The sequence below is a fragment of the Cebus imitator genome, unplaced genomic scaffold, assembly GCF_001604975.1.
Source record: "Cebus imitator isolate Cc_AM_T3 unplaced genomic scaffold, Cebus_imitator-1.0 Scaffold28, whole genome shotgun sequence".
Taxonomy (NCBI): Eukaryota; Metazoa; Chordata; class Mammalia; order Primates; family Cebidae; genus Cebus; species Cebus imitator.
The window spans coordinates 9745095-9763861 of NW_016107343.1; the positions used below are offsets into that span (position 1 = coordinate 9745095).

At 37.6% G+C, this 18767-nt stretch overlaps 1 long non-coding RNA gene, 1 other non-coding gene and 1 pseudogene across 2 annotated transcripts in view; all 3 read right to left on the reverse strand.

Moving 5' to 3' along the window:
- LOC119470341 overlaps positions 1-18767 on the reverse strand; it is a 33460-nt gene that overhangs the window by 5208 nt on the left and 9485 nt on the right. The gene's annotated exons all lie outside the window — the stretch shown is intronic.
- On the reverse strand, positions 1417-1508 carry LOC119470369 (annotated as a pseudogene).
- LOC119470370 lies at positions 1927-2034 on the reverse strand. Its single transcript, XR_005199262.1, has one exon. It is a non-coding gene; the product is annotated as a U6 spliceosomal RNA (small nuclear RNA).

An 18767-nucleotide genomic window follows, 5' to 3' on the forward strand; every position in this document is an offset into this window, starting at 1 on the left:
TTGGAGCAAGACTGGGGCCTAGAGATATCTAAGGCTCCAGAGACTTAAGGAGACAGAGACTCAGCAAATGGTAAGGGTGCGTAGGGGTAAACCACTATGACTTCTGCATTTTTATACAGGGGGTAAAGTCAGGTTTGATAGAGTAAAAGATAATGGGGGAAGAGGAGATGTCAAAGAAGAAATCAAGGACAGACAAGAAAGTCTGCAAGGGAAAAGGAATGTGATTTAGCTAAGATGAGTGTGGAAACTTCCAGAACTAATTGAAGACACATAATCCTTGAGTTATATTTTGTAAACATCCTGGAATCCCTACTTTCTTCCCAGAAGCTACTCTAAGGCTTCCCAGAAGCTTGGCCTTGGTGCTAACGTCATACCGCAAAGCTGACCTATCTAGCAGCCAATCACTGGGGAAGGAGTTGGGACCCCTGAGTTTTTAGGGATCCAGTGGAGCAATAGGGTGGCCTTGGTCTAATAAGTTTGTTTTTGTTACCTATTCTTTTCCCTTCCTTCCAGCACTAAAATTATTGAAAAATGTGCCCATTGTTTTATACCAGATTACTAGGTAGGAGCATTTAAATTTTCTAAGACATGTAAAAACATTAGGGTTTTTAAAAATGGTTTCCTTCTCTCTTCTCTTATCTATCTCATTTCTGTCCCCAACTCTGATTTTTTATGACAAGACTATGATGCGATTTTGCATTTTTGTTTTTACTGTGCTCATTTTTGCTAACACTTTTTTCTCCTTCAGCAGATTCTCTTTTCAGATCAACTTGAGGTTCTCTGAACATATCTGGTGTGCTCTTAACTTTACCTGCTAGAAGTATTCCTGCCACTTGGAATTCCATCCCATCCACATCAGAGCTCTCAACAAAATGGTATCTAGTTGTTAAGGCCCATCTCAATAGCAGTATGTACTTGGTTCCTTACTCACATCATACGCAGCACACTGAAATCACCCACTGACTTGCATTCATTCATTCATTAGCATTTCTGAAATCTTTTGGTTTTTGTTCCCATCCTGATGTGATTTGACCCTGCCCTGCCATTTCTTATATCTACCTGACACATTCTGCCTTACTTTATAGTCCTGTGGTTTCTCATTCTATTCTGTTCTGTTCTGTTCTGTTGTGTTCTATTAATCTGGTTTCTATTTTAAACAGAAAACTCCTGAGGGCAGAGATTATATCTAAATATTATAAGATTTTTTTCTTGCAACACAATATCATGATATAGAGATATATATACACACACATACACACACGTATATATTATACATATATACATATGAACAGCTTAGTGGAGCTCATAAATATTTGTTTAATTGAATTTACTTTCTAAGAACAATGAGGGGAAACTAGAAAAATATTCAAATAACGAAAAGCTTGATACCCCTTAACTTCTGACTCTTTATTTTTTTTTAATATGGAACGCTTAACGAATTTGCGTGTCATCCTTGTGCAGGGTCCATGCTAATCTTCTTTTAAAAAAAAATAATAAATGGTTTTATTAATTTTTTCAACCTTTATTTCAGTGTCAGGGATACATGTACAGGTTTGTTACATGGGTGAGCTATGTGTCGCTGAGGTTTGTTGTATGAATGATCTAGCTATCCAGATAGTGAGCACAGTACGTGACAATGTCAGTTTTAGCACAGTCGTTTTCCTCCTCGGGCAAAATTCCCACAGGGAGTAATGATGAGACTTACATATAAGTTAAAAATCCCTTCATGACATAAATTCTGAACATTTATTCTACTTAGAAACAATATTAGACGCTATTTAGAATTAGAAATAAAAGAAAAATAAAAACAGGTGAAAACATGGAAAGCAAAAATGTCCTAGCTTGCCTTCAAGGAGCCTATTCTATTGTAGGAGACTTACATATATTAAAGCCTGGAAAAAAAAAAAAAAGGAGAGAAATTCACAAATAAATATGATCTGATTATAGCTATATACAATTACTATTTGATAATCTTCCATGCTAATCTTCTCTGTATCGTTCCAATTTTAGTATATGTGCTGCTGAAGCGAGCACAACTTCTGACCCTCAATTTAGTTATCCAAACTGAGTGAGATAGTCTTGAGCGCAAAGTTAGCTTCTCACAGTGACTAGCTTTGTGAACTTAAATTCATAATGAACCTGTATGAACCTTTCTTTTCTCATCTGTAAAATATGAATGATAATTGTAACTACCGTGGTAGATGGAACAGTAGAACATAGTCTGGCATTATATGAATCTATACATGTTCAGCTGAAGAAGGTTGTAGGGTGGAGCTGGAGCATTGAGACCCCTTGGCCCCAGCAGCAGATCCTGACTCCTTCACATAGTGCCAGTGTCCGTGCCATTGGGCTGTGAGAAGTCAAGAACCCTGAGGTCATTTGTTTTTGATACCAAAGTTCTCTTTGATACCAGTTTTAACTCTTCTGAAGAGGATAACTAGTTTCTTTTCTTTTCTTTTTTTTTTTTTTTAATGTGGACCAAAAGAATGGCCACACAAATTTATAAAACTGAATTACATTCTGGTCAGCCCTTAATTATTCATAGGAGCATTTTCCACTTTTAGATTATCAGTGGAATTCTTTCCCCTTAGATTTCGGGCTGCCTTCTCCCTGCCACCCAGCATGCGGCTGGGCCACATCCCCAGTGTGGGCTTAGGGAATGCAAACTCATTTTAACTTTTTTCTGAGCAGAACATCACTTGGAAGGAAAACCTCAACCCCCCAAAAGCCATACAAAGCATTCCAAAGTAAAATATAAGAAACGTTTTGATTGTTTTTCTGTTTTGGATTATCTGTGCCACTATTCATTTCCCTTTTTTGTGGATAATCAAGAACTGGATGTATTATGGCTAACAAGACTTGAAAATTGCTGAGAAAACTCTGCAGGGCATTAAAGTATTTTAAAGGTAAAATTCATAACCCTCAACATTTACACTTGATAGCCCATGCTACGTTGGAGGAGGGAAGTAGAGTGGGCAGATAGCTGCAATAGTTGGAGATTTCTAATTTTTTTTCCAGGGAATTTTAGCTTCAGCTGTTTCAAATCATATCTGGCCAATAATGATTAAAATCAGATAAGGCTCCCAGGACAGACAGAAAAGGAAAATGAAACTCTATCTTTCACTGCAAAGATTTCTTTTTTTACATCAACTTAAATTTTTAAGAAAAGAAAAATTGTTTTCCTTTTTAGCCAAGGAATTTCTTCATTGCGTTTAGCCAAATACAGGTCCCACACTCTTTTCTAACTCCAGCGTCTGAATGTCCTGATAAGCACATGGCAAAACATAAGCTAAGTGAAATATTCTTATTGCCTCATGATCTCTAGAGTCTATGTCATCAAGGCACTCATCCAAATATTGCAAGTGGGTTATCTTGAACTTCAGTTTTGAGGGACCCAGGGCCACCTACTCAAATGGAGGGCCTCTGGGATCCAGAGGGAGCTTATAATAAAGATCGAGATTTGAGCTGGAAGTCAGAGCACTTGAGCCCTTTCCTTGGTTGTGTACTCCCAGCTCAGCTCTGACCAGACCTAAAAGAGATAGAAAATCACACCCATTACTTTTTTCCTCATAGGATTCAATTTCATGTGAACAATGCAATTTCATTTGTCTAATTTTAAAATGTAGGAGGTACAAGTGACTGGGATACAGGATCCAAAGCTGAATGCAGTGTAGTTCCTCCCCTCAAAGAGTTCACAGCCTAATATAAGAGACAGATTATTATTGTTATTGCACAGAGAGGTTTGCCCACTCTCTCAACACCGTTGTGCTTCACTGATTGCTAAGAGTGCAGTGGAAACACATAGTAGGTGTTCTGAATGGCATTTTAGGGCAGCCCAGAAAGGCTGCATGAAAAGTTGATATTTAAACTGGGCCATGCAGAATAAATAAGATTTTGACAGATAAAGGAAACAGAGTGAAACTTTCAAGCCATCAGCTGATTTTTCTAAGAGGAAGCTCTGGCCAAGGGACACTAAGAGGTAATACTGGACACACTCAGTAAAGTACTGATAAAAGGATCTTCAAAAGGTGATAGGAAGAGGTTAGCAATCAACATGTACAAGGCTTACAACTACAAGTCTTAACCACTACCCTGTCCTGCCTCTACCTCAGAGTCTCATCTCTCCTTCCATGAATTCCTTTCTCTAGAGGAAATTGACAGTCCTCAGGAGAAGTCCTGATTCCCTCAACCCCCAACAACCTTTGCTTCCTCTGAGATTACTATTATTATTTTACATAACAAAAATGACAACAGTGCAAGTTACTCTGCCTTACTAACAATAAGAATAATAATAGCTATCATTATTTAGCATTTATTATATGTTAGGCATTTGTGCTTAGCATTTTACATGTAAAATCTCATTCAATGTTTGCAACAGCGCTTTGAGTTATGTACTTTTATTAATACGCTGTGCTTCACAGCTGAGGAAACTTAGACTTGGAAACTTTAAGTAATGTGCTCGTGGTCACTCAGCTAGTAGAATTGAAACTCAGGTTTCTCTAATAATTTCAAAGCCCAAGTTTTTAATCTCTACATCATCTGGTCTCTCCAGGAATTTCATTCTACCACAATAATAATATTATAGTTTTATATAGTGCTACAAATGCATACAAATTTTATTCCTTTTTATTTGTTCATTTAACTACAATGGCCTTGTGTTGTTATTTTAATGTCTCATTTAAAATAATTAATTTCTTTTTAATTGACAAAATTTGTATTTTTTTGTTGTTCTCTCCTTGAGAAGGAGATGTTTAGTAAATGTGAATTAAAGGGAAGAAAGGAAAAGGAAGAAACGTTGGAAAAGAGGAGGAAGGAAGAAAGGAGAGGATAAAGGAAGAGAAAGAAAGGGAAGAAAGAAAAAAAGAAAGTATAGAGCAGAGAAAGAAACATCTTGCTGTACCCATTACAAGGTTAATGGCTGATACCCTTATAACCAAAGACAGATTAACAACGGAAAAGCATAACAAATGTATTTAATCCATGTTTTATGTGACACAGGAGTATTCAAAAATGAAGACACAAAAATGAAGGGGAAACTGTATTTTCATGCTTAGGTTTGATGATGAATGTAGAGGCATGATTGGACGAAAACGGGGTGTGACTTAAAGCTAAACTGGAGGACAGTTAGCAAGGGCTGATTCTTTAGATTCTTCTTAGCCTTTCTGTGGAACATTCCTTCTTTCTGAATGTAGAGCAGGACACCTGTTACATGAGGGTCTTCAGAGAGGTCAGAAAGACCTTTCTGCTTCTGCAGTTTTCTCTGTTTCCTTCAGCTTAAAATACTCAGCATGCCAAGGTGCCATATTTTGGGGGTAGAGTTTCCTGCACTCCATCAAAAAAGAAGGAGGGAAGGAAGAGAGAAAGGAAAGAAAGAGAAGAGAATGAAAGAAAGAGGAAAGAAAGGAAGAAAGGAGGGAAAGATGGGAAGAAGGAGGAGGGAGGCAAGGGAGAGAGGAAGGACAATTTTCTGATGAATAAATTGAAGATCAGAGAGCTAAAACAACTGGACTGGTGTTGTGACAAGTCAATTACAATACCAGGATCAGAATCCAGCCTATGGATTCCTGATGTGACCAACTTTTCATTGGGTTGTTGACTTTGGTGATAAAGGTCCAGTATACATATATATATATATTTTAGATATAAACACAGGTGAAGACAGATTTTTTAAAGTTTGGTTTTTATCTTTGGTTATCAGAAACAGTATCATAATGAGGCAAAAGTGTTAGCTTTAGGACAAAAAGAAATTCTCTGCAGGAAAAATGGTGTCTGACCTTACAAATTAAAGTCACATGACTTAGGGCCTATTATTACACAGCAACAGTCACATACCAAGCATTACAGAAACAGATGGAGGGGGTGAAAGACAGCTTGATGAGAAATGTATGAGAGGAATGTGAGACGTGCACGAAGAAGGAACATTAAATACCTAGGATAACAGCTATGGCAATGCTACTGTGAGTTGGGATAAAATAGGATAGGCTAATAAAGGAGTCAAGAATGAAGAATTCCTTCTGCATGCCAAGGGGAAGAGAATTCGTGGTGGACCCTTAGTCTGGGATCTTCTCAAAAAATATTCCTCATCCTGCCTCAATACTTATCCCCTAGAATTCTTTGTGAAATTCTTTTATAAACAAGTTTATAATGATCAAAAGGATATTGTGACATCAATTTTAAGGAAAAAAAATCACCCGTGCATGACGGGAAGGTGAAGTAGAAGTTGCATTAATAGTAAGTCGGAAAAAAGTAAGGACAGGTGGGCAGAAAAGGATTTACTCTATGCGGAAGAATTAAGCAATTGGCTGAGCAGATGTGAATATGCCTGGATCACACACTCTCATCAAGCCTCAATCAAATAGCAAATCTAATCCTGTCACCTCCACACAGTGTCCACAGCCTAACGCAAGTTTTCTTGGGTGTGAGACCACTCTAACTCTTCTTTAGTGAGGTCTTCGCCCTGAAAATTCACTTAACTCTGAAATATTAGTAAGGTAAATGTTACCAATGAAAAAAATTCCCTGAACTCGTTCTATTCTCTGCACATTCTTCTCATGTAGGCCCACTTCACTGTTGTCTGTTTCAGATTATAAAATTGCTGAGTAGAGCAATAATGTAATATACTGTCTATGAACACGTCCCAGCTATGAAGCATAAACCACTAGACAGTTCATAATAAGGATGAAGAGGGAGATGACAATGGCAATAACCAGGTGAATGGACAATAAGATTTCATAAGCCATGGGAAGAATGGCTGGAATTTTGCTACCTTGTGTATTAATAACTTAAGGCAGCATGGTATAGAGAATAAAGCCTGGCCTTTTGAGTATGAAATAAATATGGTTTCTCAACTTATTTCTCTTTATCATGTGACCACGACATAGAGTTTATTCCATGCATTTACAAGGTTAAGATTCACTTCCAATAGATAGAAACTATATTCATGCCTCAATATTTAAACTATCGATAAATTTATAAGCTTCACCTTGGAAAGTCTCAGACATATTCTCCATGCTGGCCAAAAAAAAAAAAAAAAAAAGCAGTCTACTTAAGGGAAAAATATAACAAAACAATCACCTGGAGACAATATCTAGGAGGCAACAATTCTGGGAGAGCATTTATTTCCCCTCCACACCTGACTTCAGAGGGGCGGCAAGTACTCACTGGGTGGAATCACTTTAAGCCAGGTACAAAAACAGGCTCCAACTATGAAAAGTGTGTTTTCCTAACAAAAGTATTCTGAGCAACCTCCCTGTACATGGCACATTTTCTGAAAATCAATCAAGCCCTCTCATTCAGCTGAAGTCCAATCGTATTGTCTGTCCCTTCCTCCAGAAGCCGATTTCTGCCAGGTAGAAAATTAAGTTTCCTTTACTCTTCTTTCAGACACAATGCTTCAGCATCACAGAACTGTTGTTCTGTGTGGGAAACCGACTTCCTGTCTCAATAAACAAGCACACACAGGCTTTTCTGGACACATAATGGAGCCTTTTTTATTTTATACAAAAATCATTCCACACTTAACACATCAATGAAGCCACTTAAGCTCTACTGCATCTGAATTAAAGAGGAATTGTGTGATCAAAGGGTGTGAAAAGAACCACACAGGGTGTTCTTCAGATCCTCTACTTTTGTTACATTTGATACATAACAAACCCAATAAATATGCTTATCCCAGGAGCTAGTTTCATTATCTCATACCCTTAAGCCTGGTAAAAGTATGCCTGTACTACCCTTCCGTCCACAGTGTCCATTTTATACTGATAATTTTGGTGAAAAAGTAAAAAGTATTTGGCATGTGGGTGAGATTGGGGGAATGAAGTGTTTTTCCCTTTAGGTTTTGTTTGTTTCTGTTTCACTCACTATAAATGCTTATTTATATGTTTATGTATGTGTATAAATATATATCTACGTCTATCTACATACACGCCCAATAGACGAACTATACATATAAATATGTAATATATATATATATTACAGATATAAAATCATGTGCATTTCTCAAGGTAATATTACACATACAATGATAACAAGGGAAATGTCTTTTTCTTACCAAATATTTGAATATAAAGCAAAAAAGACATGATGAAAATTCTTTAGCGCCTAGAATTGAATAGGTGAATACGACGCTCTATAATCCTTTTACAGCTTTTCATGCTATGAACATAGCTTCTGTGAAGGTTACTAGGTATTTAACATTAACTGTATTTTTAGTATCATGCGTTCTAGGAGATTTGGAAAATCCCTACAGAGTTCAGCCATCCTCTTAAGCCACATATCACAACTATGAATATATTGAAGTATATTTTGTGAATAATAATTGAAATACTGTAAAAATATAGTCTTCCATGTAGTTGAAAAAAGGCATGAAATGCAAAATATGCAGCCAATGAATTAAAGTTGATTGAACACATTATGTCAATTTATTCAATCCAATCAATATTGAATTGAGATTGATTCCTTTAGCTATCATTTGTATAGCTCTAGTGAATTGCTGAACAAGAACCCAAAATTGTTTAGATAGAAATCTTCTCAATTAGGAAGTTCAAATTGCAATTACTTCAAATATAATCTGTGGAATGCTGATTATGAGCTAGTATTCTAGGTACACAAGAGTCAAAGATTGAAAAGGCATGCCTCCTACTGTACTCATAGTCCAATAAGAGACAACTGCAGACTAAAGATCCCAATGCAAAGTGTGATGGTAACTTTCAGGAGGTGCCCTACTGGAGTGTAGCAGAAGAAACAACTAATTTAGTATAGAGAAGTCAGCAAAAACTTCCCCAAAGGAAGTTATATTTGAGTGTGGTTTTAAAAATGGATGGGAAGATTCAAAGTTTATCAGACAGAAAAATAAAAAAAAAAAAAAAAACATCAGGTAGAATGCAAATGAGCCAAGACATGCTTGAAAATATGAAAAAGCATCAAGTGCTCTTAAATTGGCGCATAGCCCATATGATTGGATTGTAGAATTTATAAAGTGAAGAGAAGTTGCAGATGAGGCTGGATGACAAGCAGTGTCATTAAGGCATCCAAACTGCATTCTTACAAGCAACCAGGAACAAAGTAAGATCTTAACAGATCAGAATGACTTGAATTAGATTTTCTATTTTGTGTCTAGATACAGTGAGGTGTCTATACTAACCAATGGTTTGAATAATTATTCAGATCTGGTTGTATTGCTCTAAGTAATTTAGCCAGTTGCAGTTTTCTTTCTCAGTGCTTAGTTGTTTGGCATTGCATATCCCAGCCATGCAGATGACGGGCTGAAAGGTTTGGTTTACATGCAGATGTTTTCAGTGTTGTGTAGACAGTCACAAACATTGAAAGAGAAAATATTTCAATGGGGTGAAAGTCCCTTTACCATGCTTTCCAAATACATACATCATTATTGATGGTATCACTAATAGCAATTCAGCTTTGTTTAAACACAGTTATTAATATCAGATGACCATCTGTTTTCTGCTGCAGTATACATCATGCAAACCTTTCCATGAAGCCTATGGACTCTTCTCTATTGCACAGACAAATAAAGCTCAATAAATAACCATAAAAATAACATACTGATGCAGTTGTACATTCTCTTCTTGATTAATTCTGTATGTGTATACACCCAAGGTCCAGACATACACAATCTGGCTTTCTCTGTGAAAAAATAAACCAATAAGCATTTTTCCCCGTTCACTAATCCTCCTCTGAATTTCCTGTCAACTTCCACTTCCACTCACATAAAAAAGTGGTTTCATTTTGCTTTTGAATGAACGATATACAGAGTCCCCCTTTTCCTTATTTTTATTTGGGATTTATTTGTCCTTGAATTGTATGGCCGCACTTGATGTCATGATTAAAATGTGGTCTAAGGCAAGATCTTTCGCTCAAGAGTCCATAAGAATTTGAAAATAATGAGAATGGAATTTTCTAGTAAACAAATGCTGACAAACATGCCACTTAGATGTGATAAACACACACAAAAAAATCCCATTTGTTGCCTATGAGGGAGTGAGCTCATGAAATAAAAGAAAATTTGTTCACTGTTCATTTAAAAAATAATGTGATTCCACTATAAATTTTTCAGTATCTGAACATGAAGAGGCCTGTACAATCATTCTAATTAACACATTTAAAGGATGGAGTGACAAGGGTTTTCAGAGGAAAACAATCAAGAAAGTGGAGGTATTAGAAGCTATATCATATGAGGAGAAGTAGAAGGATCCAGGAAGCTTTCACCTAGAGAAAAGCATCAGTCATGGAAATCTCCACAGATGCGTACCCAAACTCACCAAGTTATGTGGAATAAAAGGATTTCACTTATTGTACATATCTCTAAAAGGAAGGAAGCATGGCTGGAAGAAACACAGAGATAAATATTGATCCAATACAAGGAGAAACCTTCTAACAGTCAGAGTCATCTGTATAATAGGCAAGCCGAGGAAGTAAAGGGTTTTGTATATATGGAAGTGTTCAAGCAGATGTTGGAGCACTATGAAGCAGGAATGCAGTAATTCAAGAATTAGGTTTCTAGAGATCCCCAGTTGTAATTCGAACTCATCAAAATCTACTGATTTTCCTTCTTTCAGCCTGGTATGAACTACAGCGCTTTCTCTCCTGCTATGGTTGAATGTTTGTGTTGCCTCCAAAATTCCTATCCTGGAACTTAAGCCCTAAGGTGACAATATTAAGGAGTGGAACCAGCCTGGTGTGGTGGCTCTCACCTGTAATCCCAGCACTTTGGGAGGCCAAGAGGGGCGGATCACGAGGTCGAGAGATCGAGACCATCCTTGCCAACATGATGAAACCCCATCTCTACTAAAAATACAAAAATTAGTTAGGTGTGGTGGTGTGCACCTGTAGTCCCAGCTACTCGGGAGGCTGAGGCAGGAGAATCAGTTGAACCCAGGGGGCGGAGGCTGCAGTAAGCCAAGATGGTGCCATTGCACTCCAACCTGGCGACAGAACAAGACTCCATCTCAAAAAATAATAATGATAATAATAAGTGAGACCTTCAGGAGATAATTAGGTCATGAGAGCTCTGTCTTCATGAATGGGATTAACAACTTTATAAAAGGGCCAGAGGAAATTAGCTAGACTCTTTTCTCCTTTCTATCCCTTCTGCCTCGTGAATAAACAGTGTTGGTCCTCAAAGGATGTAGCATTCAAGGCACCAGGACTTCATCAGACAGCAAACCTGTGGTGCCTGATCTTGGACTTCCTAGTCTCCAGAACTGTGAGAAACAAATTTCTGTTATCTACAAATTGTCTACTCTCAGGTATTTTGTAATAGCAGCATGAGCAAACTAAGATATCTCTCCAGCATGAGTCTGATCGCTGCTGCACCTGACTTAGTCAAGTCAGACGTCAGTTTTGAACATCACAGTTATTTTTAAAGTATCAGCCTTTTCCTAGATGATGATATCTGGTGGGTTTTTTTGTTGTTGTTCTGACTTGGTTTTTTCAGTCACAGCTAGTAATCTGACACAAACTTCTGATTGATGCTCTCATTCGAAGATTTGATTTTAGCATTCTTAATCTTGAATTCTATCATAGAGAGAAACAAAAAGAAATACCTTAACCCTTCCTTGTAGAGGGTCATTTCAGGACATTAAAAGATTGGCATCAAAAGGAGTTATAGAGATGAATGGTGGTGGTGTTTGCACAACATTATGAATGTATTTAGTACAACTGAACTGTACATTTAAAAACGGTTGGGGTGATCAATTTTATGTTATGTGTATGTTACCACAATACAAAAATTAGAAGAGGAAATAAAAAGTTTAACATGGATTTTTACATAGGCAATAATGCAATTTACAATTTGAATTGATCCATTCTTACTACTTTTCAAAATGACCACTATTTGACTTAAGTGTTTTTCTTTCTAAAAATCCTTGGGCCATTTTTACACATTTCAGCCTCATGTCATAAATCTGAAGCCAACCAAGACCATATGGGGAATTGGGGAAATCTTCAAAGTTCTGATGTTGCTCATTGATCTCTTGGGAAATTCAGTCAATTAACCAGTGGGCCATTTCATCTGCAGACTGTTACTCCCCTCAAACCTTCTCAATTACCAACCAGTACTGGAAAAAAGGCTTTGGGGCCAGCTTACATGCCTCTCTGACTTGACTGCTTTGGAATTTCCCTGCAAGTCTCTAGATTCTAGTATATGAGTTATCTCCTAAAAACAAACTTCCTTGTCAAGAAAAGGAAGAAGCTTAAACAGGCATCAAACACATTCATGAAACTCAGCAGTTTGATGAATGAAGAGTAAATGAATCACGGGCTTATGAATTACATGACTTACTATGTACTCATATGTCTCAGCAGGAAGGGGTGACAATTTGGAAGCTTCATTCTCGATTCCTGAAAACCAAACTTATTTAAACATGCTACTTGAGCCCATTTAAAGTTAACGTGTCCTTATCTCTAATGCTGACTACTACATTTTGTGGCCTTTAATTACTAAAATCTGTTCCAACTTCTAGGAAATTCACACTGGGGCTGATAGGGGTGAAAAATAAATGACCTCTGAATCTCCTTTCAAGTCCACCAATCTATTACTTTTTAAGTTGGGTAAGCCATACTGATTCCATAGAACAAGTCTGCTATATCATAGCCTTACTACATGCAAGGGGAAAGTTCATTTCATCTATTAGAAAAAGAAAAAGAAATCAAGCAAAGAGTTCTTTTTCTTTGGAGACTGGACAATACTGATTTCCTTAGCACGCATTTATTGAAGAACTAATGTGTGCCAAGCACTCAAGCTATAGTCTTTCCTGTAAGGAGCTCCCAGTGTGGTGGGAAAAGGCAACAGGGAGCCAGTAATGTTAATATAGTATGAGATACTATGACAGGAATACGCACAGGATACTCTGGGAACACAGGGGAGGGGAATCTAACTCCAAGGAGGTGGGGGGAAGGCTGGGAAGCACTCCTAGTGGCATTGATGCTCAGGTTAAAGATGGAAGGATAAGTAAGGCAGGAAGAGAAGGGTGCTGGAGATGCTGAGAGTTTGGAGAAAATTTCGTATGAATGTTACTTAGGGTTTCAGTTTCCAGTAGAGAATTCAGTGGGCAAGCCAAGGCTGGCAAACCAGGCTGGGGCTGGCTCATAAAAGGCCTTGCATGCCAGATTAAGAAGAGCAGATTAGGTAGTAGCTTTAGTTCACATTTGGTTTCTGCTGTTATTGCTGTATATGAGCTTGAATGCTGTTAGCATCTGGGTTCGCCACATATCCTCAAAGAGCGTGTTTTCCTTTCACCTGCATGTTTCTCTTAAAAATAATTTATCCTACAGGAAATAGGAGGAGGGGAGGGAGTAGGCGGGGATTTACTACTTAGTTTTAAGCCCTGGTGGAAACATTTTGACGTTTTATTCCACAGTTCTCGCTCAATGTCGGTTCAGCCCTCTGCATTCCTGGGCCTCGGTTTCTCATCTGGCAAGTGAGATCCCTGTGATCTGTCTCAGATGTGCTGTGCGTCATTTGGAGAAAAGTTATTTGACTACAAATGCTCTCAAGTTCCTAATCAGATTGTATGAATAATTCACAAACAGCATCATCCAGGGCTAGATTATATTTGGAATTTTTATGTTGGCCAATTCTCAAGCCACATTGCTGTGATTCATAACAAACTTTGGTGACATTTTCTAAGAGGTAAAGAAAAGTAAACACAAAGAGTTCTTTTTAAAGATGAGGAAACAATTAAGGAATAAAACAGTAGCAGGAAACTAGACAGATAGACCAAAAATACAGTGGGGGATTTTATATGTTTAAGGGTCATTAATAAAAAAAAAAAAAGTCTAAATCGTAGACACAGAGCAAGATTTTTTTAACGGCCCCCAAGCCAGTCCCTGGTTACCATCATTTCTATTCTCTGAATCTATGATTTCAACTCTTCTAGATTCCATATATAAATGAGCGCACATGGTATTTGTCTTTCTGTGGCTGGACTATTTCACTTAGCATTATGTCCTCCAGGTGCATCTACATTGTTACAAATGACCAAATTTCCTTCTTTATGAAGGTTGAATAGTATTCCATTGTGTATATGTACCACATTTTCTTTATCCATTCTTCCATTAATGGATACTTAAGTTGATGCCATAGCCTGGCTATTGTGAATAATGCTGTAGTAAATATGTGAGTGCAGCTATCTCTTTCACATACTGATTTCACTTCCTTTGGATATATATCCAAAAGCAAAAGTGCTGGATCATACGGTGGTTTTATTTTTAATTTTCTGAGGAATCTCCATATTGTTTTCCACAACGGCTATACTAATTTGCATTTCCACCAACAAGAGGAAGATTTTTATTTGGGATCGGATAACACTAAATTGTAAACACTAAACTTGAACAGATTTAGTAACATGGACAAGGACCCATAGCTGGTACATGGCTGAGCAGGGATTCATGACTACGTCTCTGGCTTCAGAGTTCTTCAGTACTCTGCCTTGGTGCCTCTACTCATTGCCTCATTGATTGATTCTCAAATAAGGACATGGTTTGGGATATGGGTACAAAGACTATACCATACATGAGATTTTGTAAAGGTATCTGAGAAGTGAAGTCAGTAATTCTGGGGAAATCACAACTTTCCCAGGCTTTTCCACAGGGAAAAAAAGCCACTAGTTTAGTAAGATGTGCTGATCATTGGTGACACATATGTCATGAGTCTTAGCATAGTTTCCTGCTAAATCCAGCTCAGTCCTGCAGTCACTTTCCACGGGCCCTAAATCTGACTCATAGCAGCACTTCTTGTAACACATTCTGGCTTTGCAATTAAATTTTCATTCTTAATTTCTTGAGTGTGGAAGCAGACAAAGAAAAGGAGAGATGAGTCTTACTCACCTGATACTTAAGAGAAGGTCTAATTGTACCTCAAAAGAAGCACTTGCATAATAATAAGAATTATTCCCATTTTACAGAAGAGAAACCTGAAGCAGTCAAATCAAGGACTTGTGTTTAACTATTTAATTAGACCTGTTATCAGAGACAAAAGAAAAATAGAAGGGCTGTTTAGATGGTGAGGAAGTGTCACACGGAAAAGCCTAGGGTTCTTTTCTCCTCTTTTCTCCTCTTTTTTATTTTTATTTTTATTTATTTATTTATTTTAAATATATATTTTATTGCATTTTAGGTTCTGGGGTACATGTAAAGAGCATGCAGGACTGTTGCATAGGTACATACATGGCAATGTGGTTTGCTGCCTCCATCCCGATCAGCTATATCTGGCATTTTTCCCCATGTTATCCCTCCCCAACTCCTTACCCTCCACTGTCCCTCCCCTAGTCTCCCTCCACAGACCTCAGTGTGTGATGCTCCCCTCCCTGTGTCCATGTGTTCTCATTGTTCAACACCTGCCTATGAGTGAAAACATGTGGTTGATTTTCTGTTGTTGTGTCAGTTTGCTGAGAATGATGGTTTCCAGGGCCATCCATATCCCTACAAAGGACACGAACTCATTGTTTTTTATGGCTGCATAGTATTCCATGGTGTATATGTGCCACATTTTCCCTGTCCAGTCTATCATAGATGGGCATTTGGGCTGGGTCCAGGTCTTTGCTATTGTAAACAGTGCTGCAATGAACATTCGTGTGCATGTGTCCTTATAACAGAACAACTTATAATCCTTTAGATATATACCCAGTAATGGGATTGCTGAGTCAAATGGAATTTCTATTTCTAGGTCCTTGAGGAATTGCCACACTGTCTTCCACAATGGTCGAACTAATTTACACTCCCACCAACAGTGTAAAAGTGTTCCTATTTCTCCACATCCTCTCCAGCATCTGTTGTCTCCAGATTTTTTAATGATTGCCATTCTAACTGGTGTTAGATGGTATCTGAATGTAGTTTTGATTTGTATTTCTCTAGTGACCAGTGATGATGAGCATTTTTTTCATATGTTTCTTGGCTTCATATATGTCTCCTTTTGAAAAGTGTTCATATCCTTTGCCTACTTTTGAATGGGTTTATTTGTTTGTTTCTTATAAATCTGTTAGTTCTTTGTAGATTTTGGATATAAGTCCTTTATCAGATGGGTAGATTGCAAAATTTTTTTCCCATTCTGTTGGTTGCTGGTTCACTCTAATGATTGTTTCTTTTGCTGTGCAGAAGCTCTGGAGTTTAATTAAATCTCATTTGTCTATTTTGGCTTTTGTTGCCAATGCTTTTGGTGTTTTAGTCATGAAATCCTTGCCTATGCCTATGTCCTGAATGGTTTTGCCTAGGTTTTCTTCTAAGGTTATTATGGCGTTAGGTCTTATGTTTAAGCCTTTAATCCATCTAGGGTTAATTTATTTTATTTTATTTTATTTATTTATTTATTTTTTTGAGACAGAATCTCGCTCTGTCGCCCAGGCTGGAGTGAAGTGATGCGATCTCAGCTCTGCCCACCTCAGCTTCCCAAAGTGCTGGGATTACAGGCGTGAGCCACCCACCATGCCAGGCCCTTTCTCCTTTTTATAAAAATTGTGGTAAAATGCACATAGCATAAAATTTATCATCACAACCATTTTTGAGTGAATGGTCAGTAGCAGTAAGTACATTCTTATTGTTGTGCAACCAACATCACCATTCAACTCCAGAACTCTTTCCATTTTGTGAAACTGAAACTCAGTCCCCATAAAACACTAACTCCCCATTCTTTCCATCCCCAGTCCCTGAAACCCAACTTCTGTCTTTGTGAATTTGTCCACTGTAAGTACCTCCTATAAGTGGACTCATATAGCATTTGTCTTTTTTGTAACTGGCTTATTTCACCTAGCATAATATCTTCAAGATTCATACATGTTGTAGCATATGTCAGAATTTCCTTCCTTTTAAAGACTGAATGATATTCCACTGTATGTATAGACTACATTTCATTTGTCCATTCATGCATTTCTTCTTTGTTGTAGCTCATCTGAAAAATCCAGGCAATCTGCATCTGAGTATTTGGACATCAGATTGACTTGAAGGAATAGAGGTGACAGATAAGCCATCCCTCTGTTTTGCAAGTTTGTTTCTCTGCCCTTATACTTATCTGACAGCCATGGCAGAGAACTTCATCTACAAAAGTATGAATCAAGCTTCCTATCAGGCCCGATTGTGAAAAACCCTGTTCCCTGTATGGATCTCAAAACTTTCCTTGTCAATTCTGCCACCCAATTTAGTATTTAACTGAGTTAATATGTAGCCACATGATACTAGCCATTTGCTTTTTAGACATTATGTTCAAGTATCAGATTCTGCTAAGGCTTACGGGCAGGTGGGAGAGAAGAGGAAGCCCAGACCACAGCCTTCAGACTGTTGGGTCTTGCAAGACAGTGAAGGAGCATTTGCTGCTTTCATTGCCCTTACTCCAGCCCATGCAGCTGTTTCAGTGACCTCCCGCTGTTCTTCTCTCCAGACTCTCACTCCTCTCTCTCAGTGAACCCTGTAAAATGCATGTTTTAGTTTTTGTCCTTCTCTTACATTCAAAGTAGCTATTAGAAATAAATTTGACTTTTCTACACCAAGATGAATTGCCCGCAAGTTCCTAAAAACAGCTGGTTTTCTTCACCTCTGGTGAATAATACAAGAACAGAGTCGATTTCACCAAAGTTACGGTACATTGTTCCAATGGATGATCCTCCTGTATGCTCAGACAATTCTCTTTATTAATTTTAATTTTTCATTTTTATGGGTACATCACAGGTATATGTATATTTATAGGTTACCTAAGATATTCTGAAACAGGCATGCAATTCATAACAATCACATCAGGGTAAATGGGGTATTCATCACCTCAAGCATTTATCCTTGTGTTACAAACAATCCAATTATACCCTTTCAGTTATTTAAAAATGTACTATTAAATTATATTTGACTATAGTTACCCTGTTGTGCTAGCAAATACTAGGTCTTATTCATTCTTTCTAACATTTTTTGTGACTATTAATCCTCCCCACTTCCTCCCAGACCACACACACACACACACACACACACACACATACACAAACAAGATTTAAAGATTTAATCTAAATCTTTAATTCATTTTGATTTGATTTTTACACACACACCACACACACACACACACACACACACACACACACACACACACTTCCCACACACACTTCCCACTGCCCTTCCTAGCCTCTGGTAACCATTATTCTACTCTCTATCTCCATGAGTTCAACTGTTTTAATTTTTAACATCCACAAATAAGTGAGAACATGCAAAGTTTGCCTTTATGTGCTTGGCTTATTTTGCTTGGTATTAACGATTTCCAGTTCCAACCATGTTGTTGCAAGTAACAGGATCTCATTCTTTTATGTGGCTCAATAATACTCTATCGTGTATATGTACCACATTTTCTTTATCCATTCATCAGTTGATGGACACTTAGGTTGCTTCCAAACCTTGGGTATCATGAATAGCGCTGCAGTAGGCATAGAAGTGCAGATATTAGCACAATATACTAATCTTCTTTCTTTGAGGTATATACCCAGCAGTAGGATTGCTGGATTATAATGGAGCTCTATTTTTAGTTTTTGGAGGAACCTCCAAACTGTCTTCCATAGTGGTTGTACTAATTTACATTCCCATCAGTAGTGGATGAGAATTCTCTTTTCTCCACATCCTCACCAGCATTTGTTATTGCTTGTCTTTTAGATATAAGCAATTTTAACTGGGGTGAAATGATATCTTATTGTAGTTTTGATTTGCATTTCTCTGATGATTATGATGTTGAACAAATTTTTATATGCCTGTTTGCCATTTTAATGTCTTCTTTGGAGAAATGTCTATTC